Consider the following 8,782-nt stretch of genomic DNA (forward strand, 5'->3'; position numbering starts at 1 on the left):
AACTTACCCCTTTAATGCATTTTTAAAAAAAAATAGGATACTTACAAATTACGATTTCTGCTATGAGAGCATGTAACTCACATAATACGTAAGTATGCATCGATTACGTAAGTATGCAGAGCAATGAGGCGGGAATAAAAGGTCACAAACTAAACATCATTAGGTGAGGGCAGCATTAACATTTGCTCGACCTCGACCAAGCGGAAATTTCCCTTATCCACGCTAAGGAAAAAACACATCGGCAACGGTGACACACTAGACAAATCTTACCACAGAAAGAAGAGTAACATTTTCACCACTTCGTAATAGTCACCATTCATAGAAACTGTCCTTCCTGCTACAATGTCATAATAGGAAATTCTCTTATGCCGTTTTCATCATTATCTGCAACACTATCCTCATAACATACTTCCATATCAATATCAAGATTAGTTATGTCTACATCTTCAATCTCTTTGTCTATAATTAAATATGATTGATTCCATCTCATGCTATCCGTTCACTCCACAACAAGAAATGGTCTTGTTGTGGAACTTTCCTCTGCTATATATAAGCATGTTTCCACTGTTTGGTAGGGGTGTTGTACACTCTAACTTTTGCTCCGACTGAGACAAGGATGGGTTTTAACATGTTAGTAGGCACAACTATTTATCACCATTAGATACTATACCATGACAAACTGACATTTCTACTCTACATTTCAACATGGACCAGCATTTGGAACGATATTTTGCCTAGTTTCTGGCCACCCATTTACTATAAAGTTTGTTAATATTTGTAGTACTTCATCCTTCGCTGTTTCAACATTTTGCTCTTCTAGCTCTTGATCTGACACTGGTAAATTATTAGCAACTTGTGTACATGAATTTACAAGTCTCTTCTAGAGTACTAGGACCTGTGGTTGGTACGTAGGGCAAAGGTAAATGCAAGTTTTTACCAGATTTGTGTAAAATCTCACCATCATGTTTCTGCAGTCTTAGTTCTATTTTTTCAATATTTCATGATTGAAACATGAACTTCCCACATCAGCACTAACCTAACCTAGTTTCCTGCATGGGATAAGCGTGACTATGCCTAAGAGTAACATAAATTATATCACGGAATAACCGCGCCTACATTAATTTAGGTGGTGGAATTTTTCATGCTATAACATGCTCTACCCGCCAAGCTTGTGAAGCTTTTAACCAACTATCAATAATGTTTGTTTGAAGTTAAAAAGAATTAACTGTATAGGTCATCATGCTTTCGAAACGTTCACATATAGACACACATTGCATGTCAATTTTTTAGTTTATGTATAGAAAGACTGTGACGTTTTTAAAGATCTTTAAAAGAAACATGGACAAGTTAGTTTACTTGTGGAGCAATACAAATATTATTCAGTATTCATCGCTTAGTACAACATGATACTTTCGCATTCAATATGCTTTCAATTTGCTTTCGTTTTCGCTTTCGCTTTCAATATGATACTTCAATATATACTTTCCCTTTCAATAACCGGCAATCAAAACGACAAAACGACTGGATGTCAAAGGCCACAGTTTGGAACATGGTTTGGAAGTTTGGAACACTGGAGGTCTTATTATTCATTATTCATCGCTAAGTACAACATGATACTTTCCCTTTCAAAAACCGGCTATTGAATAATGATCGGGATTGCTTTATCTGTGGGCCGAGAGTACACATTTTATTTGTATCTGTAAACAATCAAAGCTTATCAAGTTCAAGCTGTCTACTATAAAGGACCAACAGGAGGCGTGTAACATGTCAAATTGAAATAATTCAGGTCTTTTTTTAAATTTTGGGATATTCCCCTTAACAGTGAATACAAAATGCGGGGACACTTTCTGGGACACTTTGAGTCACGGCACAATACAAACAAACCAAAGTAAATGTTATATCATGGTATTTTGGAAGTTCGCCTTCAAATGTTTGCAAAACAATTCAGTCTAAAAGGAAGAAGGATATAATATGAAGAAATGTCAAGTGAATCAGTAGGAATCATGAGGAAGAGTCAATTTAAACAGCAGATTCACACAGAGATTACAGTTAGTACTGTAAATCTAAAGTTTTGTACCACAGTAAATACTGGATCGTGCTGACAAATCTGATAAATCGGTAGCATGTGCTAATAGGTTTACAGTAAGAACTGAGGATATGTGTAATCCCAATAAATCCCAACAACTGGATTTGTTGGAATTACACATATCCTCAGTTCTTACTGTAATCCTAATAGCGCATGCTACCGATTTATAGCACGATGCAGTTCTTACTGCGGTACAAAACTTGAAGAACTGCAGTAGTAACTGTGTTCTCTGTGTGTATCGGGTGATTTTAAAGGATGTATATTTCAGAAGTCTGCATGGTCCCCATTGTTCTTATACTGTACAGTTATTCCTATGTTATCATTTGTTAACATTGGGCACTGGATGAAGAACAAAAAGGATACAAACTATAAGACCATTATAACAGTAGCATGCAGAAAAAATTAATTAATTTAAGAACAGTGACATAATTTCAGTCTGTCTTGTTATTTCAATTTTAAACTTTAGATGAAAGTTTGTTAATTCCCTAAATTTCTAACTTAATACTTGTCCATTGTTTTCCTGGATGAACACCAACGTTAGAAAGCATATTCAATTGTTACCAAATTAGGGATTTTACCCAGCTCAAAGATACAGGCAACTGATATTGTTCTGCATTGTAAACTCATGAAACCTCAATGAATTTAGTTAAAACAAAGAGTTGTCGGAAAAAAATACCATCAGACTTAGAATGGCGGGAATAATCGTTTGTCTGAGAGTATTGTATAACGCTCTGTTTATCAGCTAACGGTAACACTATCTAATGTCGTAGTTGCCAGCAATTTTATACTTACATTAGGCACAATGTTGGGCCTTGTTTACGTCACATGTTTAAATACTATATCGTGCAACTACTTCCTTCACTATCAATGTATTTCGAACTTTACACATGCTTATCAACAAGTACAATAACCCCCAAAGTATACATCACAGGGTAATAGAGTATAATCTTTACTTCCTATTATTTTAATTCACATACACACATTCACTCTTGTAAATAGCTATTACTTTAACGGTAATAACGTGTGTTAAATAAACTGAATTATGCCTACGTTCTAAAAGCCGACAACTTACCAAATTGGATGACTCGAAACGCTGACCTCACCATAAATCATGTAGTTCCGGTGTGTTATTGAGTCGTTTTACGTTTACGTGCTTAGTTACGATCGATAATGAGAATGAGGGAACTAATATGTTCAAATTGCTGGTTGGCCGATAGATTACTTATGTACTAATTAATCTATTAGCGTTCCATCCGGTTACACACTAAATAACTGCATTGACACTGTTAATCGCAATGCACGGAGACGATTAGAAATTGGGGGCGTCCTTCAGGGTAACTCACACCAACGCAGACACAAGTGATACAAGTAAGACGTTTCTTGAGTTTTCTTCTTTATTAACTCCAACCAACATTAGTATATGTAGTATCTGTAGTATCTGGTGACTAAACACAAACATAACAACAGCGTACTCTCTTAAAATGAGAGACTGAAATTTCAGTCTAATCGACTGAAATTTCAGTCTAATGATGGATGGGATAAGGGATCAGACTACTTAGACTGAATTCCAGTCTGAAATGTAAAGACTGAAGGTCAGTCTTAATTAGACTAAATACTCTTCAGTCTAATAGACTGAAAATCAAACCACTTTAGACTGAACAGTCAGCAGTTTAGACTGATTTATTGCAGCACCAGTCTTAATAAGATTGAATACTTTCAGTCTATAAGACTGATATCAGACTGAACAGTCGGTCCTTTAGACTGAATTATTACACATCACAGCTATACTGTCAATTTTATAAATTGCAAATTCTGGATTGAACAAGCTTTTCTATAGATCCTCCGTGTTGGCTAAGTGCTGGAATTCTTCAATAAAGATGCAGTTAAGGTCATCAAGACAACATTCAATGATCTGTTAATGCAGGGGAATTTACTGAAAGGTGCTACTTCATGGAGTGACTTCACCTTCACATCCAATCATGTTAGGCTATAAAGACCAGAAAATCATTGTGACAGTCACACACAAAGTACATTAAAAATGGTATTCCATCAAGAAATATAATTGTCAATATCCACCGAACAGTAATTTTATTCCCACTAACCCACTTATATATTCTTATATAATTTTTAATATATTAAAAAAAAAAACAGAAATCAAAACTACAATATTCTGAGGGATGTTCAACAAAACATGTTATCTTTGCAACAAACGTTCAAATTATAAAGATACTTTACATAACAGTGACATATTTTCAGTTCAATATTAATCTGTCAAATTTCTGCTTGAATTGGGCCTGGATCTAAAATGTTCTTTAATTTTTTTGGAAAGGATTAGGTGAGCTGAGAACAGATCAGTGGTGTCGCCAATGGGTGGCCTGGGGAACCCCTCCCCCGAGAAGGAATTCACAAATAGACATATCACCAACCAAGATTCAAATGTCTGGCAACACCACTGTAACAGAAAGCACTTTAAATTCTTTGTATGTCACCACCAGGTGGTAATACCCTGGAATTCATTGACAACACAGCTGTAAATTGAGTGGTTATATACCCAGCTGATCCCATCTCCCGATCTCACTGAACTTTAAATTTTCCACTGTAAAGGATATAGTAACTATACGATCCTGCCTTTACAAAAGGGATAGGATGGAAACACGACGATAGTACAATGGATCTGGTACATTGCCTTTTTTCCAGTTGTAAATCATTAATGTATAGTAGCAACAATTTTCTTAGAATGATTTCAAAATGGGGAAAACATATGACAAATTTTCAGCAGGTTATTTATAAAATATTAGGAATGGTCAAACTATATATCAGTGCGGTGAACATTTAATACTTTGTGTTTCAATGATATAGATTGGCGATTGCTGAAAGTCATTATCCAGCACACACAAAACAAAATGTTACAAGCAAGCAGTTGACAGAATGGCACAAACTTCATAATGGCTATTAGATAAACATGAACTATTATATACTGCATTCACGATTTCATGATATGGCATTCATATAAAGCAAATTTGTATGCAAAAACAGTACATGTGACTATTATACCACCCTCAATTATTTCTTAACTTTCTGATAGTAATCATATATAGTGATTTTGATTGGGATTTCAATCAAATTTTAAAGTTTTATAAATTATCTCACGTGAATCCTTTAATGTCGGCCTCTAGCTGAAAAAGAAATGTCACTCGAGAGTCGACTAAAAAATTGAAAACAGTTTTGACTCATTACATCACTAAAATTTTTAAAAAATGGGGGGGGGGAATGAGGAAAGGATATTCTCAAATGGAATTTTCTACAGTTACTGACTTTATAATAATCAGGTTACTTGCTTTTCATGGAACAAATTATGGAATATTGTGCACAATAAATAATATTAGCTTAATTAATTGCTTAATTAAATAAACCTTCAACATAGTGAGTGCAGTGAAATGTAGGAACATTAAAGTAAACATTAAAATAACATGCTCGAAAAATCATACAACAAAGTTTTTTTGGCAACTAGGTGTTTGTTTAATTACATTCATAATTAGATCAGTATCATTAAAAAACATTTTTAAAAACCAAACATCAATTAAATATTTATTTCTGGAGCCCTCCCTATTCATATAAAACTGTTTGTAAACTCCGGGTAATCAATTTAACGTTTTAGGGTATGTGTTAGTTACTCCTTAAAGGCATTGAAGATTTGTCTCAAACAGCATGCAGCCATCTGAAAAAGTTAACTTTCTGTTGCTTGCAAGTGATGTTTGTTCGTGTCGCTAAAAAAGACAGACAGTAATGAAACGTGATACCTTGATATCTTTAGCTGGACCTGAGATGTTCATCGCTGTATCGTTTATACACTGTAATGTGGGTATTGACCGTAGCTGTATGTACTGACTGTACACTAGTGTCTAATTACCGACGGTAGCAAGCTGTGTTTGTATTTTCTGGGATCGATGGCAGTGTCTAACACTTCTGTTACACCTCATTCGAAACTAGGTCAGATTACCGGCATTAGACGTTCTTTTTGCGCGAGTCTTCACACCCTTTTAAAGCTACTCCATGCTGACACACGTGGTTCCGGACTACAGAGCAATAAAAAAGTAACATTCACTCCTTGAAGTAACTCCATGCTGGCTGCCCTTATAGATGTGGCATGGATACGGACGAGAGACTTCACTTCTGTTGGTTGCAAAATTCCATACACCATGGAAGCATGGAACTCACAAAACTAGTGTTGTAGAGGGGGAGCATAGTCTATGTTAAATGTATGTTCTACGCCTCTGTCCCAGCTGGAATGGCCAGTTTATCTGCCACAATGAAGAATTGTTTGGGGTTCAATTCTGGTCCGAGAGATAGGATGAAAGGCTGTCAATATTGTCCTTGTCTGCCCTGTGCTGCACTCTCAATATCTGTGCCCTCCTGTTTGGTGAAGATAAAAATAAATGTGATAAAGGACAAGCAATATGGTATAAATCAAAACATTCTTAAAAAAAGATATGTTGAGAGGTAGAGAGACTAGACTAGAATAATATTTAGGAGAGAATGGAGAAACAAGAACATGACTGGCATTGTACAAAGGAGATATATCAATTCACGATAGGCAGCAATATGTCATCCATGGCGGGTGAGATGTGTTATGTGAAGGTGGATTCAAATTCAACCTAACATTTATGGGTTATCATGTTGATTTTGGCAGGTACATGGTTACCAAGCAAGGTTTGTTGTTAGTTGTTTTCAGAAATTTCTCTTTTTAAGGATAAATTGTTCATGACATCTCCTGATTCCATTACATCAGCATAGAAAACCAGTGAACAAGGAATATGATTTACATTATAGCCTACTGATTTCACTAATATGTCTATCTGCTTGTAAAAGAAACTGATTTCATAACATTAGTGAATGGTAATATTACTGTAAAATCTTATAATACAGACTGATGGCCCACTATATGTTTAATAAAATAACAAAAGCATACCAATTCTTTTCCAGTTTCCACATGATTTAAATACAATGGTAATGGTTTAACAGAATCGTGTTAGCTTCATGCTGTAATGGCTGTAGAAGTCACTACATTTTTTCAAATAATTAAGGGTGCTTACAATCTATGCATAATAGTACTGTGTTTTGCAATTTCTTGAGCATTATTATGTTCAAGTATTTGTTATGAGGTTAACCTAGCCTAGATTCATTTGGGACGATCAAGTACATATTGCAGTCCTGACAAGCGTGCTTATTCGCCCGACGATTGGGTTCATATGCAGGACAGGCGGGCTAATTTGCCCAACGATCTGGTACCGTGATAGCTTCATGCTGTAATGGCTGTAGCAGTCACTACATTTTTCAAATAATTAAGGGTGCTTACAATCTATGCATAATAGTACTGTGTTTTGCAATTTCTTGAGGATTATTATGTCCAAGTATTTGTTATGAGGTTAACCTAGCCTAGATTCATTTTGGGACGATCGAGTACATACTGCAGGACAAGCGTGCTTATTCGGCCGACGATCGGGTACATATGCAGGACAGGCGGGCTGATTTGCCCGACGATCGGGTACATACGCAGGACAGGCGGGCTGATTTGCCCGACGATCGGGTACATATGCAGGACCGGCGTGCTTATTCGCCCGACGATCGTGTTAATAGGCCCCACCAATTATAACAACAGCCTAGGCCCTATTTGCTATAGTACAGCCTAGCTAGGCCTACCTCGCGCACAAGCCTAGAATAACTAACGTTACGAACTGCCAAGCTTTTATTCTGTATTAATTGGAAAACAACAAAAAACATACATACATACCCTCGAACACTGTTATCACTTCTTCGTGGAAACCTTTATTTGTAAGAAAAGTTCTTAAAGACTCAGCCATTGCTAATTTATAACCTTTACTCTAGCTTAGACATACGGTCGTCTGTCTCGTTCATGCCTAGCTGTGTGTACGGCGTGCGTACGTACAGTACAGCGAGTACCTGGCTAAGCGAAGAATATAGTAGTATATATGTACACAAGTTGTAGCGCTCGTTGTCACACTTATTTTTATGCGGCGTATTTGCAAGTTTTCGGATGACGTAGGCGCATTTCTGTTCTCTGATTGGATACATTTTTCAGTGGAATACAGAGACTGAAAATGGTAAGATGACATGCCACATGTGATTAGCTGATTGGTTAATACAGTCAGTCCAAAACAGCGACTGAACGGTGTAACTGATAATACAGTCTAAGTAGAGTGTTTCTCAGTCTAAACTCAGTGTATAACACTGAAAAAAATTTCAGTCTCAAAGAAGACTGAATTCTTCAGTCTAACATTTTAAGAGAGTAAGCATGCACAGACTGTTTTGGCAGATTACTGTGTCATATTGAGTGAAACCTTGTAACATTGAATAACCTTTAAACTATACGTAATGGCTGCACATTCTTGCATAGGCTGCATTTGGTAATTAGGTCAAACAATTGCTGAACAACTTGATATAAACACATCAATAATACTATCAAGGGTATTATGTCAACAATGCTCAAACATGTCAGAACATTGATGAAATATCACAATGTAAACATGCAATACATTCTCACGTGAATATGACCGCTCTTGACCCCAAATTAACTCAGTCACCTTAACGACCAGTGTTTTCCATCGGCGTGTACTCGTGACTACTCAACATCACCTAGCTGTTACTTTGCCCATATCCTTTCGTGACGTAAAAAGG

This window comes from Apostichopus japonicus, chromosome 17, assembly GCF_037975245.1.
Source record: "Apostichopus japonicus isolate 1M-3 chromosome 17, ASM3797524v1, whole genome shotgun sequence".
In the NCBI taxonomy this organism is placed as follows: Eukaryota; Metazoa; Echinodermata; class Holothuroidea; order Aspidochirotida; family Stichopodidae; genus Apostichopus; species Apostichopus japonicus.